General features: G+C 36.3%; 1 protein-coding gene across 3 annotated transcripts in view; it reads right to left on the bottom strand.

Moving 5' to 3' along the window:
- BCHE (butyrylcholinesterase) overlaps window positions 1-20,008 on the bottom strand; it is a 109,470-nt gene that overhangs the window by 65,378 nt on the left and 24,084 nt on the right. The gene's annotated exons all lie outside the window — the stretch shown is intronic.

The raw sequence follows: 20,008 nt of genomic DNA, 5'->3' as shown, positions 1-20,008 counted from the left end.
CTTTGAAAAAAATCAACAAAATTGATAAACAATTGGCCATACTGACAAAAGAAAAACAGGAGACGAAGCAAATAACTCAAATAAGAAATGAGATGGGCAATATTACAACAGACCCAACTGAAATGAAAAGAATATTAGATGCCTACAAAAAATTGCACAAATTTGAAAACCTAGAAGAAATGGATGAATTTTTAGAAAAACACTGCCTACCTAAACTAACACAGAGGTTTCCTTACACTAGGGTTTCCTAACACAGAGGTAGAACAACTAAATAGACCCATAACAAAAGAAGAGATTTAAAAAAAAAAAAAAAAAATTCCCAACAAAACAAAAGCCCTGGCCCCTATGGCTTCACTGCAGAGTTCTACCAAACTCTCAGAGCAGAATTAACACCACCACTACTGAAGGTATTTCAGAGCACAGAAAAGGACAGAATACTCCCAAACTCATTCTACGAAGCCCACATATTCCTGATACCAAAACCAGGTAAAGACGCCACAAAAAAAGAAAATTACAGATGTATACCCCTCATGAACTTAGATGCAAAAATTCTCAACAAAATTCTAGCCAATGGAATTCAACAACATATCAAAAAAATAATTCACCATGACCAAGTGGGATTCATACCAGGTACGCAGGGATGGGAAACACTGGTGGCGTAGTGGTTAAGTGCTACTGCTGCTAACCAAAGGCTTGGCAGTTCGAATCTGCCAGGTGCTCCTTGGAAACTCTGTAGGGCAGTTCTACTCTGCCCTATAGGGTCACTATGGTCGGAATCGACTCGAAGGCACTGGGTTTGATTTTTGTTTTTGCATGTAGGAATGGTTCAACTTTAGAAAAACAGTTAATGTAATCCATCATATAGATAAAACAAAAGACAAGAACCCATCCAAATTCCAATGTCATATTTTAAGGGGATAGAGAAACAAATCACCAATTTCATATGGAAGGGAAAGAAGCCCCGGATAAGCAAAGCACTATTGAAAAAGAAGAAGAAAGTGGGAGGCCTCACCTTACCTGACTTCAGAACCTATTATACAGCCACAGTAGTCAAAACAGCCTGGTATTGGTACAACAACAGACACATAGACCAATGGAACAGAATTGAGAACCCAGACATAGATCCATCCACGTATGAGCAGCTGATATTTGACAAAGGACCAGTGTCAATTAACTGGGGAAAAGACAGCCTTTTTAACAAATGGTGCTGGCATAACTGGATATCCATTTGCAAAAAAATGAAACAGGACCCATACCTCACACCATGCACAAAAACTAACTCCAAGTGGATCAAAGACCTAAACATAAAGACTAAAACGATAAAGATCATGGAAGAAAAAATTGGGACAACCCTAGGAGCCCTAATACAAGGTATAAACAGAATACAAAACATTACCAAAAATGATGAAGAGAAACCCGATAACTGGGAGCTCCTAAAAATCAAACACCTATGCTCATCTAAAGACTTCACCAAAAGAGTAAAAAGACCACCTACAGATTGGGAAAGAATTTTCAGCTATGACATCTCCGACCAGCGCCTGATCTCTAAAATCAACATGATTCTGTCAAAACTCAACCACAAAAAGACAAACAACCCAATCAAGAAGTGGGCAAAGGATATGAACACACATTTCTCTAAAGAAGATATTCAGGCAGCCAACAGATACATGAGAAAATGCTCTCGATCATTAGCCATTAGAGAAATGCAAATTAAAACTACGATGAGATTCCATCTCACACCAGCAAGGCTGGCATTAATCCAAAAAACACAAAAGAATAAATGTTGGAGAGGCTGTGGAGAGATTGGAACTCTCATACACTGCTGGTGGGAATGTAAAATGGTACAACCACTTTGGAAATCTATCTGGCGTTATCTTAAACAGTTAGAAATAGAACTACCATACAACCCAGAAATCCCACTCCTCGGAATATACCCTAGAGATACAAGAGCCTTCATACAAACAGATATATGCACACCCATGTTTATTGCAGCTCTGTTTACAATAGCAAAAAGTTGGAAGCAACCAAGGTGTCCATCAACGGATGAATGGGTAAATAAATTGTGGTATATTCACACAATGGAATACTACGCATCGATAAAGAACAGTGACGAATCTCTGAAACATTTCATAACATGGAGGAACCTGGAAGGCATTATGCTGAGCGAAATGAGTCAGAGGCAAAAGGACAAATACTGTATAAGACCACTATTATAAGATCTTGAGAAATAGTAAACCTGAGAAGAACACATACTTTTGTGGTTACGAGGGGGGGAGGGAGGGAGGGTGGGAGGGGTTTTTTATTGATTAATCAGTAGATAAGAACTGCTTTAGGTGAAGGGAAAGACAACACTCAATACATGGAAGGTCAGCTCAATTGGACTGGACCAAAAGCAAAGAAGTTTCCGGGATAAAATGAATGCTTCAAAGCTCAGCGGAGCAAGCGCGGGGGTCTGGGGAACATGGTTTGCGGGGACTTCTAAGTCAATTGGCAAAATAATTCTATTATGAAATCATTCTGCATCCCACTTTGAAATGTGGCGTCTGGGGTCTTAAATGCTAACAAGCAGCCATCTAAGATGCAGCAATTGGTCTCAACCCACCTGGAGCAAAGGAAAATGAAGAACACCAAGCCCACATGACAACTAAGAGCCCAAGAGACAGAAAGGGCCACATGAACCAGAGACCTACATCATCCTGAGACCAGAAGAACTAGCTGGTGCCCGGCCACAATCGATGACTGCCCTGACAGGGAGCTCAGCAGAGGACCCCTGAGGGAGCAGGAGAGCAGTGGGATGCAGACCCCAAATTCTCATAAGAAGACCAAACTTAATGGTCTGACTGAGACTGGAGGAATCCCGGCGGTCATGCTCTCCAGACCTTCTGTTGACACAGGACAGGAACCATCCCTGAAGACAACTCATCAGACATGAAAGGGACTGGTCAGCGGGTGGGAGAGAGACGCTGATGAAGAGTGAGCTAATTATATCAGGTGTACACTTGAGATTGTGTTGGCAACTCTTGTCTGGAGGGGGGATGGGAGGATAGAGAGAGAGGGAAGCCGGCAAAATTGTCAAGAAAGGAGAGACTGAAAGGGCTGACTCAAGACGGGGAGAGTAAGTGGGAGTAGGGAGTGAGATGTATGTAAACTTATATGTGACAGACTGATTGGATTTGTAAACGTTCACTTGAAGCTTAATAAAAGTTATTATAAAAAAAAAAAAAAAAAGACAAGAACCCCATGATTTTATCAATTGATGCAGAAAAGGCATTTGACAAAGTTCAACACTCATTCATGATAAAAACTCAGGAAAATAGGAAGAGAAGGAAAATTCCTCAATATAATAAAGGGCATTTATACAAAGCCAATAGGTAACATCGTCCTAAATGGAGAGAGCCTGAAAGCATTCCCCTTGAAATCGGGAACCAGACAAGGATGCCTTTAATCTCCACTCTTATTCAACATTGTGCTGGAGGTCCTAGCTAGAGCAATCAGGCTAGATAAAGAAACAAAGGGCATCCAGATTGGCAAGGAAGAAGTCAAAGTATCTCTATTTGTAGATGACATGATCTTATACACAAAAAACCCTAAGGAATCCTCAAAAAAACTGCTGAAACTAATAGAAGAGTTCGGCAGAGTCTCAGGTTACAAGATAAACATACAAAAATCAGTTGGATTCCTCTACACCAACAAAAAGGACATCGAAGAGGAAATCACCAAATCAAGACCATTTACAGTAGCCCCCAAGAAGATAAAATGGTTAGGAATAAGTCTTACCAAAGATGTAAAAGACCTATACATAGGAAACAACAAGACACTACTGCAAGAAACCAAGAGAGACCTACATAAGGGGAAAAATATACCTTGGTCATGAGTAGGAAGAATTAACATTGAAAACATGTCTATTCTACAAAAAGCAGACACAATGCAATTCTGGTCCATATTCTGATGACATTTTTTAATGAGATGGAGAAACAAATCACCAACTTCAAATGGAAGGGAAAGAGGCCCCGGACAAACAAAGCATTACTGAAAAAAAAGAACAAAGTGGAAGGTCTTACTCTACCTGATTTTAGAACCTATTATACCACCACAGTAGTCAAAACAGCCTGGTACTGGTACAACAACAGATACATAGACAAATGGAACAGAATTGAGAATCCAGACAAATCCATCCACATATGAGCAGTTGATATTTGACAAAGGCCCAACGTCAGTTAAATGGAGAAAAGGCAGTCTTTTTAACAAATGGTGCTGGCATAACTGGATATCCATCTGCAAAAAAATGAAACAAAACCCATATCTCACACCATGCACAAAAACAAACTCAAAATGATCAGAGACCTAAATATAAAATCTAAAACCATGTTATCTTCCATAAAGATCATGGAAGAAAAAATAAGGATAACATTAGGAGCTCTAATACATGGCAGAAACGGTATGCAAAACATTACCAACAATGCAGAAGAGAAACTAGATAACTGGGAGCTCCTAAAAATCAAACACCTATGCTCATCCAAAAACCTCACCAAAAGAGTAAAAAGATTACCTACAGACTGGGAAAAAGTTTTTAGCTATGACATTTCTGATCAGCACCTGATCTCTAAAATCTACAAGATACTGCAAAAACTCAACTACAAAAAGACAAATAACCCAGTTAAAAACTGGGCAAAAAATATGAACAAGCACTTCACTAAAGAAGACATCAAGGTAGCTAATGGATACATGAGGAAATGCTTACGATCATTAGCCATTGGAGAAATGCAAATCAAAACCACAATGAGATTCCATTGTAAAACGGTACAACCACTTTGGAAATAGATTTGGCACTTGCTTGAAAAGCTAGAACTAGAAGTACCATATGATCCAGCAATCCCCCTCCTTGGAATATATCCTAGAGAAATAAGAGCCTTTCCATGACCAGATATATGCTCACCCATGTTCATTGCAGCACTGTTTACAATAGCAAAATGATGGAAGCAACCAAGGTGCCCATCAACAGATGAATGGATAAATAAATTATGGTATATTCACACAATGGAATACTACACATCGATAAAGAACAATGATGAAATTGTGAAACATTTCATAACATGGAGGAATCTGGAAGGCATTATGCTGAGTGAAATTAGTCAGTTGCAAAAGGACAAATATTGTATAAGACCACTATTTTAAGAACTGAAGAAATAGTTTAAACATAGAAGAAAATATTCTTTTATGGTTATGAGAGGGAGGGAAGAGGGAGGGAGGGAGAGGGGTTTTCACTAATTAGATAGTAGATAGGAACTATTTTAGGTGAAGGGAAAGACAGCACACAATACAGGAGAGGTCAGCATAACTGGATTAAACCAAAATCAAAGAAGTTTCCTGAATAAACTGAACGCTCAAAGGCCAGCATATCAGGGGCAGGGGTTTGTAGACCATGGTTTTGGCGGACATCTACGTGAACTGGCATAATAAAATCTATTAAGAAAACATTCTGCATCCCACTTTGGAGAGTGGCATCTGGGTCTCAAATGCTAGCAAGCGGCTATCTAAGATGCATCAATTGGTCTCAACCCACCTGGAGCAGAGGAGAATGAAGAACACCAACACACTAGGTAATTATGAGCCCGAGAGACAGAAAGGCCCATCTAAACCAGAGACTACATCATCCTGAGACCAGAAGAACTAGATGGTGCCCAGCTACAACTGATGACTGCCCTGATAGGGAACACAACAGAGAACACCTAAGGGAGCAGGAGAGCAGTGGGATGCAGACCCCAAATTCTCATGAAAAGACCAGACTTAATGATCTGACTCAGAATAGAAGGACCCCTGTGGTCATGGTCCCCAGACCTTTTGTTAGCCCAAGACAGAAACCATTCTCAAAGCCAACTCTCCGGACAGGGATTGGACTGGACAATAGGATAGAAAATGATACTGGTGAAGAATGAGCTTCTTGGATCAAGTAGACAGATGAGACTATGTTGGCATCTTCTCTCTGGAGGGGTGATGAGAGGGCAGAGGGGGTCAGAAGCATACCGAATAGACATGAAAAGAGAGAGTGGAGGGAAGCAGTGTGCTGTCTCATTAGGGGGAAAGCAACTAGGAATATACAGCAGGGTGTATATAAATCTTTGTATGGGAGAACTGCCTTGATTTATAAACTTTCACTGAAAGCACAATAAAAATTTTAAAAAATCACACATCAGTGTCTTTAATAATCCTCATATTTCTAAAGCCAGAGACAATTACACACAATTTCATATAGTTTTCATTGTACTCATTCCATACTCGATACAGATCTTCATTCTCTCCTAGAAACACTTCCTTCATTTGGCCTTGGGATATGCCTCCATTTCCTAGCTGTTTTTCCATCTCACTGGCTATGTATCCTTTTTTGATGCTTCCTCTTTCTTCTGCTAACTTTGAACCTTGATGCACTCAAACATCTTTTCTACGTATGATCTCCATAAATGATATAATCCTGCTGCATTGTTAGAAATACCATCTTCATGCTGGTTAATACCAAATTTATATCTTCAATCCCTACTTCTCCCTTGAATTCCAAGCTTCTGTCTCTGAATAACTGTTATACTTCTCCACATAGATGCAAAATAGGCACCTTAAACTTAAGATGTTTAAATGGCACTTTTGATTACACTATCCCTGTCATGTCCTCCCAGAGTCATCCCTATCTGAGAAAATGGCACCTCTATTATTCTGGGGGATCAGGTCAGCAAACTCAGAACATCCTTCTCTCCATTTATTCTCTCAGATCCCATGTCCAGTTTATCGGCAAATCCTGTCACATCTTCATTCAAAATATATCTGGGAAGTGGGCATTTCATTCCTTTCACATCTAACCTAAGACATCATTATCATTCCTCACCTGGATTGCTGCTATAACCTTCTAGCTGTTCCTTCTGCTTCCACCCTTATGTTTCAGCAGTCTGTTTTCCACACATGAGTCAGAGAAATCATTATACAGTTTAAGTCACATTCATGCAACTCAACTGCTCCAGGTATCTCACAGCTGATCGTTTTACTCATAATAGATTCAAAGACTTAACGAAACAAAATTCTATATAATGTGGCCCCCGTACTTCTCACATCTTGCCTCCGACCACTTTCCCCTCACATACACTCTTCCAGCCAGCTGGCTTTCTTTCTGTTTCTTCAACATGCTAAGCACTTTAGTCTTAGGGCTTTTGTCCTTGCTTTTCTCTCTTCTGAGAAAACTTTTCCCCAGATATCCACATAATTTACTCTGCTACGTCCACCTCCTTGGAAACTCTATGGGGCAGTTCTACTCTGTCCTATAGGGTTGCTATGAGTCGGATTCGACTCAACGGCAGTGGGTTTTTTTGGTTTTGGACTACCCTAATATAAGCTTGTCAGAGATTTTTCATGACTATCCTAAAAGTGTTATTATATTCCACCACGTTACATGATCTGTGTTTCTAATTCTACTTAATATTTTTCTTCAGAAGTCTCATCACTACCAGAAATATTATATATCTATTTGTTTATTGTCTTATTTCTATTAGATAGTAAGATCCTTGAAGGAAGAGATATTCTCTGAGGTTAATTTTTTTCATTGTTTTGTTGTTGTTGTTTGTTGCCCCCTTCTCTTTTTCTGTGTTGTTCACTGTTGTATCTTCATCACCTAGGTAATGCTTGGTGATACAGACTTACAAAAATATTTGTTGAATAAATGCATGGATGAATCAATTAGCATATCACCATAACAGCCAACACAACCATACAAATTTTTCTGTTTGTGTATAGCAAAGTCTCTGTAAATATTGTGAATTTTTATTTCAAGGAGTTTGATAAAAGGTGCAATTTCCATGGTTCCAGAAACTTTGTCAAACCAGAAAAAGCATGACTGGTATTAGTGCATTTATTCAAAACCTGAAATTCTATCATACCAGACATCATTGATTTATTATTTTGCTTTATAATGGTTTATTAAACAAAATATATTTTTGAGTACAATTTTTAATTCTAGTCATAAAACAAATGTTATTTATAATCAGTCCTTAGAGTGTCCAAGTTAAAATTTAAAACACTAAATATAATTCAATTTAAGACAAAAACTCCCTTGCTTTTACAAAATAAAGGTCGATCAATAAGTTATATTAACATTTCACTTATAATAAATCTATAGGCCATCTCATCAGGTTAATAGTACCTATTTTATTAATATAAATGAATCCTGGCAAAATTATAACATTCAGGAATGAAAAGGGGTGGACTTGTGCCTTTTAGTTCTTTGATCATGAGTATTATTGACAGGAAAGAAAAAATTATAGGCAGAATAGCTCTCTGGAACGCATCAATCTGACTAAACACACTTTAATTATATCTGAACATAGCACAGTCAGAAAAAAACATAGTATTTTATTGTATTTATTTTTACAGTGAATCACTCAAAGTTACATTTGGTTACTCAGTTTTGTTGTTGTTGTTAGGTGCTGTTGAGTCGGTTCCAACTCATAGCGACCCTATGCACAACAGAACGAAACACTGCCCCATCCTGCGCCATCCTTACAATTGTTATGCTTGAGCTCATTGTCGTAGCCACTGCGTCAATCCACCTTGTTGAGGATCTTCCTCTTTTCCGCTGACCCTGTACTCTGCCAAGCATGATGTCCTTCTCCAGGGACTGATCCCTCCTGACAACGTGTCCAAAGTATGTAAGATGCAGTTTCATCATCCTTGCTCTAAGGAGCATTCTAGCTGTACTTCTTCTAAGACAGATTTGTTCATTCTATTGGTAGTCCATGGTATATTCAATATTCTTCGTCAACACCACAATTCAAAGGCGTCAATTCTTTCGGTCTTCCTTATTCATTGTTCAGCTTTCACATGCATATGAGGCGATTGAAAATACCATGGCTTGGGTCAGGTGCACGTTAGTCTTCAGGGTGACATATTTGGTCTTCAACACTTTGAAGAGGTCCTTTGCAGCAAATTTACCCAATGCAACGCGTCTTTTGATTTTTTGACTGCTGCTTCCATGGCTGTTGATTGTGGTTCCAAGGAAAATGAAATCCTTGACAACTTCAATCTTTTCTCCATTTATCATGATGTTGCTCATTGGTCCAGTTGTGAGGATTTTTGTTTTCTTTATGTTGAGGTTTAATCCATACTGAAGGCTGTGGTCTTTGATCTTCATTAGTAAGTGCTTCAAGTCCTCTTCACTTTCAGCAAGAGAGGTTGTGTTATCTGCATAACGCGGGGTGTTAATGAATCTTCCTCCAATCCTGATACCCCGTTCTTCCTCATATAGTCCAGCTTCTTGGATTATTTGCTCAGCATACAGATTGAATAGGTATGGTGAAAGAATACAACCCTGATGCACACCTTTCCTGACTTTCAGCCAATCAGTATCCCCTTGTTCTGTCCGAACAAATGCCTCTTGATCTATGTAAAGGTTCCTCATGAGCACAATTAACTGTTCTGGAATTCCCATTCTTTGCAGTGTTATCCATAGTTTGTTATGAGCCACACAGTTGAATGCCTTTGCACAGTCAATAAAACACAGGTAAACCTCCTTCTGGTATTCTCTGCTTTCAGCCAGAACCCAGCTGACATCAGCAATGATATCCCTGGTTCCACGTACTCTTCTGAAACTGGCCTGAATTTCTGGCAGTTCCCTGTCGATATACTGCTGCAGGCATTTTTGAATGATCTTCAGCAAAATTTTGCTTGCATGTGATATTAATCACCTTTCTTGGGAATAGGCATAAATATGGATCTCTTTCAGTCAATTGGCCAGGAAGCTGTCTTCCATATTTCTTGGCATAGATGAGCGAGCACCTCCAGTGCTGCATCTGTTTGTTGAAACATCTCAACTGATATTCCACCAATTCCTGGAGCTTTGTTTTTTGCCAATGCCTTCAGAGCAGCTTAGGCTTCTTCCTTCAGTACCATCAGCTCCTGATCATATGACACCTCTCGAAATTCTTGAATATCAACTAATTCTTTTTGGTATAATGACTCTGTGTATTCCTTCCATCTACTTTTGATGCTTCCTGCATCGTTTAATATTTTCCCCATGGAATCCTTCCCTATTGCAACTCGAGGCTTGAATTTTTTCTTCAGTTCTTTCAGCTTGAGAAACACCGAACCTGTTCTTCCCTTTTGGTTTTCCATCTCCAGCTCTTTGCACATGCTATTATAATACTTAACTTTGCCTTCTTGATCCACCCTTCGAAATCTCCTGTTCAGTTCTTTTACTTCGTTAATTCTTCCTTTTGCTTTAGCTGCTAGACATTCAAGAGCACGTTTCAGAGTCTCCTCTGGCATTCATCTTGGTCTTTTCTTTCTTTCCCGTCTTTTCAATTACCTCTTGCTTTCTTCATGTATGGTGTCCTTGATGTCATTCCACAACTCCTCTGGTCTGCAGTCACTAGTGTTCAATGCATCAAATCTATTCTTCAGATGGTCTCTGAATTCAGGTGGGATATACTCAAGGTCATATTTTGGCTCTCATGGACTTGCTCTGATTTTCTTCAGTTTCAGCTTGAACTTCCATATGAGCAATTGATGGTCTGTTCCACTCTTGTCCCCTGGCCTTGTCCTGACTGATGATATTGAGCTTTTCCATCGTCTCTTTCCACAGATGTAGTCATTTTGATTTCTGTGTGTTCCATCCAGTGAGGTTTATGTGTATAGTCACTGTTTATGTTGGTGAAAGAGGGTATTTGCAATGAAGAAGTCGTTGGTATTGCAAAATTCTATCCTTCAATCTCCAGCATTGTTTCTACCACCAAGACCATATTTTCTAACTACTGATCCTTCTTTGTTTTTAACTTTTGCATTCCAATCACCAGTAATTATCAATGCATCTTGATTGCATGTTTGACCAATTTCAGACTGCAGCAGCTGATAAAAATCTTCTTTTTCTTCATCTTTGGCCCTAGTGGTTAGTCTGTAAATTTGAATAATAGTCATATTAACTGGTCTTCCTTGTAGGCGTATGGATATTATCCTATCACTGACAGCGTTGTAACTTCAGGATAGATCTTGAAACATTCTTTTTGACGATGAATGCAATGCCATTCTTCTTTGAGTTCTCATTCCCAGCATAGTAGACTATAAGATTGTCCTATTCAAAATGGCCAATACCAGTCCATTTCAGCTCACTAATGCCTAGGATATCAATGTTTATGTATTCCATTTCATTTTTGACGATTTCCAATTTTCCTAGGTTCATACTTCGTACATTCCAGGTTCCGATTATTAATGGATGTTTGCAGCTGTTTCTTCTTATTTTGAGCCATGCCATATCAACAAATGAAGGTCTCGAAGGCTTTACTCCATCCATGTCATTAAGGTCGGCTCTACTTTGAGGAGGCAGCTCTTCCCCAGTCATCTTTTGAGTGCCTTCCAACCTGGGGGGCTCATCTTCCAGCACTATATCAGACAATGTTCTGCTGCTATTCATAAGGTTTTCACTGGCTAATGCTTTTCAGAAGTATACTGCCTGGTCCTTCTTCCTCGTCTGTCTTAGTCTGGAAGCTCAGCTGAAACCTGTCCTCCGTGGGTGATCCTGCTGTTATCTGAATACCAGTGGCATAACTTCCAGCATCACGGCAACATGCAAGCCCCCAGAGTAGGACAAACTGACAGACACATGGTGGTGGGTTTTGTTATTTTGTGATATTTAAAGTTATTATTTTGTATCTAACAGGTTTTTTTAAGCAACACATTTATATGTGTATGCCTGAAATTATCATTTAAAAAATAATTTAAAACTGATTGATTAGTTCATTTTCAGACTGGAGTTAAAATATAAGCGTGGAACTCAATACTATAATTTTTACAAATACAGAAAACTTTTGGAAAAATAGAGAACAAATCAACTAAGCCATCTCCAGGTAAATGCTTCCTATGAATATGAATTTTCATATTTTAATGAGACTTTATTTTTACTAAGAAAGCATTTGTTTTCCTTTACTGCACTGTAATAGAGCATTCTGAAATATCTGATCAAGCGAATCTTAGAAGCTATCTTCATAGATGTCGCCCTTTGGAAGATCTGATTTCTCTATTTTATTCAACTGTCATTGATGGTAAAATATTGCTGCACTCTGAAATGGTTTTACAAGTGATCTTATGTACACTCTAAATTGTCCCATATGGTAGTTCTTCCTTTTCAAATATGTTATGCTAATACATATCAGTTTTTTTAAACCTTCATTTATACTTAATTTATGTTTAAACTTGAGGTAAATTATAGGATCGCTGCAGGTAGGCATTTTTTGTTTTATTCATTGTTGTGTAACTCCTCACTTCCTAAGGTAGAAAAATACCTGAAGTGATAGAACACTGTTGCTGTCATGATAGCAATAAAATAAATCCATGGGGATTTGAGTCCTGACCCTTCTGCAAAGTCATCAAAATGTTCCAGTTGGGTTAATTATGACAATGTACCATAAATAATTATGAAATCAGAGGGTAAGAAGTTTTTTCTCCACTTTACAAACCACATGAACTATTATCTGTCAGAGAATCTAATCATAAGCCTGATCATAATTGGACTGGATGGCCAGATGACAGTCTTTTACAAGCTTAAACTTGTCTCTGTATGTCATGATGTCTAATTTTAGTCTGTTCTCTGCCCTTAACTCTGTAACATTAACCACGCAGGTATGAGCATGCTAACATGTTGAAATTACAAGTTTGCATCCAAATGCATTTCCTAATCATATTTAATTATTGCTTTCAATAATTCACGGTGAAGGCAGCCTGATGAATGGGTAATACAATGAAATGAAAGTTAATAGTCTTAAGTCATAGTTAATCTTTGCTCTATTACTTTTTAGCTACTGTCACTTCTTTTCTCTGGACCACAATTTCTCATCTGGAAAATGTTATATAACCTCATCCTTTCAGTATTTTTTCACTCTAATTTTAGAACCTATATACTTCATTCCTTGTCATTGGAATGGTACTGTTCATGTTAAAATCATCATTAACTGATTTCTCTTTGGTGTATTAAAGACATTTCTTATGCAGTGTGTTATAGTGAAGTTCTGGAAAATTTATTTTATTAAATTTATAAATATAATACAGAATAAATTCAAGTATAATTTGATAACGAATTTCTTAATCAAGAGATTTGCATAAATGTAATGAGTAGAGTACAACTCCTTGCTGTAGAGTTGATTCTCACTCATAGCAACCCTATAGGACAGAGTAGAACTGTTCCCTAGGGTTTCCAAGGAATGGTCCGTTGATATGAACTGCCAATCTTTTGTTTAGCAGCTATAGCTCTTAACCACTGCTGCAGATACATGCAAAAGTTCTATACAGAGATATAGAATGAAGTAGCACTAGTTCTCCACTCACAATCTCTCTGACTTTTTGCCTAGTTTTTCTACTGCTGTTTAAAAACAAAATATTTCAGAGGAAAAGAAAGAGCACACAAAGAAAATATACCCATTTGGAAAATAACTAGAGATGAAATATTGTTATTTGAATTATTTTTTATGACATATAAGAAAACCAGATAGTCATATTCACTAAATACAAAGCATTATTAAATCAGTTTTCACACTGATAATGTTGGAATGCATTATTATTGAGTGCATTCCTTATAATATGAAAAATAAAGTTATGGCTATATGAAGTAACCACCCTGATTTGGAATATAAAAATACATGTAATTACATGTATTTTTATATTCCAAATCAGAAACAAAGTCCATTGCTTTTGAAATCTGTCAGATCTGTAATTTCTAATTATTACAATTGCAAATTAGTACACAAAAACATGCGTATTTTAAAAGTGTCCTAATTATTTCAAAAAATCTTGTGCACTAAGAAAATATGACTTAACATTTAATTTAAACTCACTCCTCAGTATAAAAGTCAAGAGCTTTTCTTATTTACTTTTTACAGATCATTGAACCATGGAAGTGAAAAGTTTAGTAATATATTTTTTTGTGCCAAATTAATAAATTATTCTAATGTGTTAAAGCTTCTTAAAGTGTAAGGAGATAATAAATAAATAAATAAAATACATGAGAATAGCAGCACACATGCTGTGAGGTTATTTACACTTAAAAAACTTTGTTTACTAACTTTTTGGTTTTATGGTATCAAAACAGGGTCAGAATAAAAGTGACTTGTGTCATATCCATTAAAAAGTAATAGGAAACATTCCCCACTTTGGAGAGACCATGAATAAAAAAATGGCAGCAAACAGATAGAAGGAAGTTAATTGCCTCAGTTTTGAAGCTTACTTTGTTTGAAAATTTAATTGATTAATTAATCGGTTTTGAGTAAGAACATTGAACAACTGTATGTTTTTGGGGGGAACCAAGTTTAATCTTGGGTGAGGTCAAATTGAAGTAGCTTTATGCCTGGTATGGGAAATATTGATTTTTTTAATAGAGAGGAAGAATATAATGACCTGTCAATGATAAGCACATGAGAATGAACTGATTAAAAGAATAAAAAGCATAGCTAATATTAATAGTAGTTTATAGCACCAGATGCTTGGCTGGCAATTTTCACAGATAGTACTTTTTAATCTTCACAGCAGTCTTATGAAGTAGGTATCTTCGTATTCCCCATTTTACAGATCAGGAAAAAAAAAAAAAAGATGTAGTGGAAGTTTAAGCAACTTGCTTAAGATTATGTATATGAAGGATCTGTGGAAAGAGTAACACTGGACACATTCTGGGCTGTACATACCATGTGGAAGACTATGTAACTGCAATGTGAATGATTCCTCTTGATGTTGTACACTGAAAACTCTGAAGACAGGATCCAAGGAGGATAAAGTAAAACAAAGATGCTCTGCAACAGCAGGGAGCGACTTGAGAAGTCCTACATTAATGATCCTCCTCTATTTTACGGAAACCCTGGTGGTGTAGTGGTTAAGTGCTACAGCTGCTAACCAAGAGATCAGAAGTTCAAATCTACCAGGTGCTCCTTGGAAGCTCTATGGGGTAGTTTTACTCTGTTCTATAGGGTCGCTATGAGTCAGAATCGACTCAACGGCAGTGGGTTTGGTTTTTTGATTGCTTCTATTTTATGTTATGTTAATAATTGTATTTGGCCTATTTTCCATCCTTTGCTGTTCTGGTCACTCTGATAAACCAACTAAATTGTTTACACCTATTTCCTATATCACTGGTATATTGCTGGCCATATATCAGAAATGCTGCTTAATTTAATTTGTTAGCCCTCAGATTCTTGCTTCAATAAGTAACTGGTGCATGTATACGTTGTACTGATAATTCAACGTATATTATTATAGGATATTAGATACAGTTCACTTAGAGGTCTGTGTGTAATCTGGGTAAAGTTTCAACTTCATGTTTATAAATGAATTGGGAGCATAACAGGAACAAAAAATATATAGAGAGATAGTAATTCCAATCAGCAAAGTCCTAAATTATATTGTGGCATCTATTTTGTTAGGAATCATAAACACTACAGCTGAAGATTTCATATTTTAACATCCTTTAGTGTTCTCATAGATTTTTTTTTTTAATAATAAGCCAGCTTTAAAAGTTTTTCATACATGTTGGAGATTGATAAACTTTAAAAGTAACTAAAAATAAATGAGTTCTTTACAATGGAATGAGAAATCTAAGAGTTTAAATTTCCTTAAAATACAAATGAGGATGTAAGCCTTCAACTTTCTATCCATGATGGAGTGACTGACACTAGATTACCCCTCCCACCATAAACAATTATAGAACTGGACAAAACAAACAAGAGAATGAATTCCATGCACTAGCTAACAGCACAAGCCAATAATCTTTGAGAGAACAGAAACTCCTAAGTAAGTCCCATGCTTACTGTGGCTCTTTACTTGGAGATAATTTCTTGTTTAAAGTACAAAAAGTTTAAGCCTAAGAAGAGAACGATAGCACCACTGAGCTTCTGAGACAGAAATCAGAACTCCGGACCACTAAAGAAACTGAAATCTGCAGGGCACAATCCCAGAGAAGACGGAGCTAGGCAAATAGTGTGAACTAGAATTCACTGCAGGGGTTCCCCGTAGAATTTTGGCTGAGGTCTGGGCTGCATAAATACAAAATGGAATATGAGAAGCTGACCACAGAGAAAATGCTGCAGGGCTAGGAGGGCCTCTTAGCAGAAAAATATAAACTATTTAATAAAAAAAAAAAAAAAAAGGAAATTTTAGATCTGAAATCTAAGCTAAGTGAAATAAAAAAAGAAAAAAATCCCTGGATAAGCTTAATCACAGATTGGAGAAAGTACAAAAAAGAGTCAGTGAGCATTAAGACAAATCAATAATCTGAAAAACAGGAACACAATTGAAGAAAAACGAACAGAATCTCAGTGATCTGTGAAATAATATTAAACAGTCTAGCATGGTTGTACAATGAATGGTTAGGTGCTAACCAAAATGTCAGTGTTTCATACTCACCATCTGCTGCATGGGAGAAAAGACCTGGTGATACCTTTAAGGATTACAGTCTAGGAAACCCTATGGGGCAGTTCTATTCTGTCCAATAAGGTCGCTAGGAGTTGGAATTGACTTGAGGGCACACAACGAAAACAAGAGCATGCAAGTAGGAAATAATCGTGAGAGTGGGGCAGAAAAAAAAAAAAAAAATGGAGAAATACTCGCCAGAAATTTCCAATATTTTACATAAAATATCAATTTACAGAGGCAACAACCTCAGTGAAACCTAGATAAGGATAAGAAAAATACAAATAAATCACACCTTTACAATGATAGTGTGTTGAAAACCAAAAATAGATAATCTTGAAATTAACCAGAAGGGGAAATATATATATATATATAAATAGTAGAGACAAAAAGATAATAGAGAACATCTTTAAACTGATTAAGGGAGGGAGCTATCTCAGAATTCTTTATTCTTAATATAATATCCTTTAAAATTGAAGCCATTTTAAATAAAAGAAAGCTGAGAAAATTTCTAACTAGCTGATCTGCACAATGAGAATTCCTAAAGAATATTCTTTAGCATGAAGGGAAATAATGCAGAAAGAAATTACTATCTCAGGAATTAATAAAATTAAAAAAAAAAACAAAACGGAAATGGTAAACACGGATAAAAATAAAGTACTGTTTTTTTTTTTCTCCCTAAATTACAAAATACAACAAACTATTTAAAGCCAATAATATTTTAAGGTCGAATTTATATTATTTGTCAATGTAAACATATGATATTTTAAGGTCGAATTTATATTATTTGTCAATGTAAACATATAAAAAATCATGGTGGTGAATGCATGGGATTTATATTGTCTTAAGTTCCTTACATATCTGAAATGGTATGAGTGAAGTAAAAAATGGGAAGCTTGAACTCTGAAGAAGAAAATAGAAAGTTTCAAGTGTGAAATATGAAGTTCAATATCAACTCATTTTTTAATATTAACTCAGGAGTATACTCTTATAATTTAAGGAAGCATATAGTTAGCCCTAGAGCAAGCATTGAAAAAAAAATTAATGGAAAACCTAAAAAGTCTACATAAAAAATGGAATACTAAAAAAAAAAAAGTCAGTGGATGCAAAAAAAAAAAAGCTATAAAGAAGAAATAGAAAAGATAAATTAAAAAAAAAGTCAATGTTGGACACTTAAACACAACCAAATCAACAACTACGTTATATGTCAAATGGACTGATCACTCCGATTATAAGGCAGGAGTTTTTAAAATATCATTAAGTTGAAAATAAAAGGATGGGCTTGAATTCCTAGATAGTATATATTTTTTTATAATAGCAGAACCAACAGCAAAATAATAAAAACAACAATGGTAACAAACATAAAGATTGAAAAGGAAGAAGCAAATCTGTTGCCACAATTAACTTTTTGTTTTGTTTTCAGTGTAATGAACCTGAGTAAATCTCCAGATGTGACCAAAATCAATAAGTGAATTTAGCAAGGTTACCTGGTACAAGGTCAATGTAAAACTCAACTGCACTTCTCACACTAGTAAAAACAGTCAGAAAATGAAATTTTAAAATACATAAAACTCTTAGGATTAAACTTAAGTAAACATATGCAAGACTTCTGCACATAAAATTCTAGACAGTTTAAGAAACTAAAAAACAGCAAAATAAAAGGAACAACATATCATGATCATGAATTTGAAAACCAGAAATATTAAGATGACCATTCTTCCCAAATTTATCAATAATTTTAATACACTACAGGATTTTTAAAGAATCTGAGAAGCCAATTCGAAATTTGTTTGGAAATGTAAACCTAAAATAGACATCATAGCTTTGAAAAGGGAAACAAAATGAATTCCTTTAAGCTGAGGCCAAAACATACTCTAAAGTACACTACTGAAGACACTCTGAGATTGGCTTAAGAATAGATATTAGATCAATCAGTGGAACAGAACAGAGTCCTCAAATAGATCTACATACATATGATCAATTGATTTTCAATAAAGTTGTCAGGGTAATTCAATGAGGAAATGACAGTGTTTCAACAAATAATTTTGGAATATATGGATACTTAGATGGAAAAAAAAAATGGACCTTGACCCCTACTTTACAACGTACATGAGCAATAATTCAAATGGATTATGCACCAAAACACAAAAACTAAAACTCTAAAGCTTCTGGAAGAAAATACAGAAAAAAAAAAAAATCTTCACAAATTTTGGGATAGACAGATTTCTTACATAGAACACAGAAAGCAACAATCATAAAAAATTAATGGATTAGATTTCATCAAAATTTTTAAAATCTGCTCTTCAATATATTAGAACATTAAAAAATCAATGTGAAAATACAAAAGCTAGGCTTCATATCAGGAGACAAATTTCACAATATATGGAACTTACATCCTGAATATATAAAGAACCTTTAAATTTTAATGGGAAGTAAAAACCCTATTTAAAAAAATATAAAAGACTTAAACAGGCACTTCACATTAGAAGATAAATGATCAATAAGCATATGAATAGATGTCCAACATCATTAGTCATCAGAGAAAGGCAGAGTAAAACCATATTATGATACACTACACACTAAGTAAAATTGCTAAAATTTAAAAAGTCTGACAATTCCAAGTGTCACTGAGGCTGTGAATCAACTGAGGCTTTCAAATGTTGCTACTGGGAGTGTAAAATTCTCAGCTAATACAGAACATAGTTTGACAGTTTCTTACAAAATTAAGCATACACTTACCATAAGTCCCAGTACTTCCTTTCCTAGTTATTTACCCAAAAGAAGTAAAAACATGTATCAACAAAAGATTGGTACAAGGCTATTAAGAAAAACTTTATTCAAAGTATCCCCAAGCAGAAAGCAACCTAAAGGCCTATCAATAAGTGAATATATAAACAAACTCTGGCAAATCCGGCCAATGGAGGTGTTCGGACTCATAGTGACCCTATGCACAACAGAATGAAGCCCTACCCCGTCCTGTGCCGTTCTCACAATTGTTGCTATGTTTGATCCCATTGCTACAGCCACTGTGTCAGTCCATCTCATTGAGGGTCTTCCTCTTTTGCTGACCCTCCACCTTACCAATGATGTCCTTCTCCAGGGAATAGTCCCTCCTGATAACATGTCCTAAGTACATGAGATGAAGTCTCACCATCCTAGCTTCCAGGAAGCACCCTCGCAGTATTTCTTCCAAGACAGACTTGTTCATTCTTCTGGCAGTCCACTGTATATTCAATATTCTTCATCAACGCCATAATTCAAGGTCATCAATTCTTCTTTAGTCTTCCTTATTCATGGCACAGCTTTTGCATGCATATGAGGTGATTGAAAATATCATGGCTTGAGTCAGGCCCACCTTAGTCCTCAAAGTGACATCTTTGCTTTTGAACACTTTAAAGATGTCTTTTGCAGCAGATTTGCCTAATGCAATATGTCTTTTGATTTCTTGACTGCTGCTTCCATGGCTGTTGATTGTGGATCCAAGTAAAATGAAATCCTTTACAACTTCGATGGAAATAGTACTCAGCAATTAATAGCAATTAAAATACTGATATGTTCCCTGGGTAGTGCAAATGGTTTGCGCTCAACTACTAAT

Source organism: Elephas maximus, chromosome 23 (genome assembly GCF_024166365.1).
Source record: "Elephas maximus indicus isolate mEleMax1 chromosome 23, mEleMax1 primary haplotype, whole genome shotgun sequence".
NCBI classification, from domain to species: Eukaryota; Metazoa; Chordata; class Mammalia; order Proboscidea; family Elephantidae; genus Elephas; species Elephas maximus.
The sequence above is the reverse complement of the archived record's forward strand: the minus strand, read 5'-3'. Positions and strand labels throughout refer to the sequence as shown.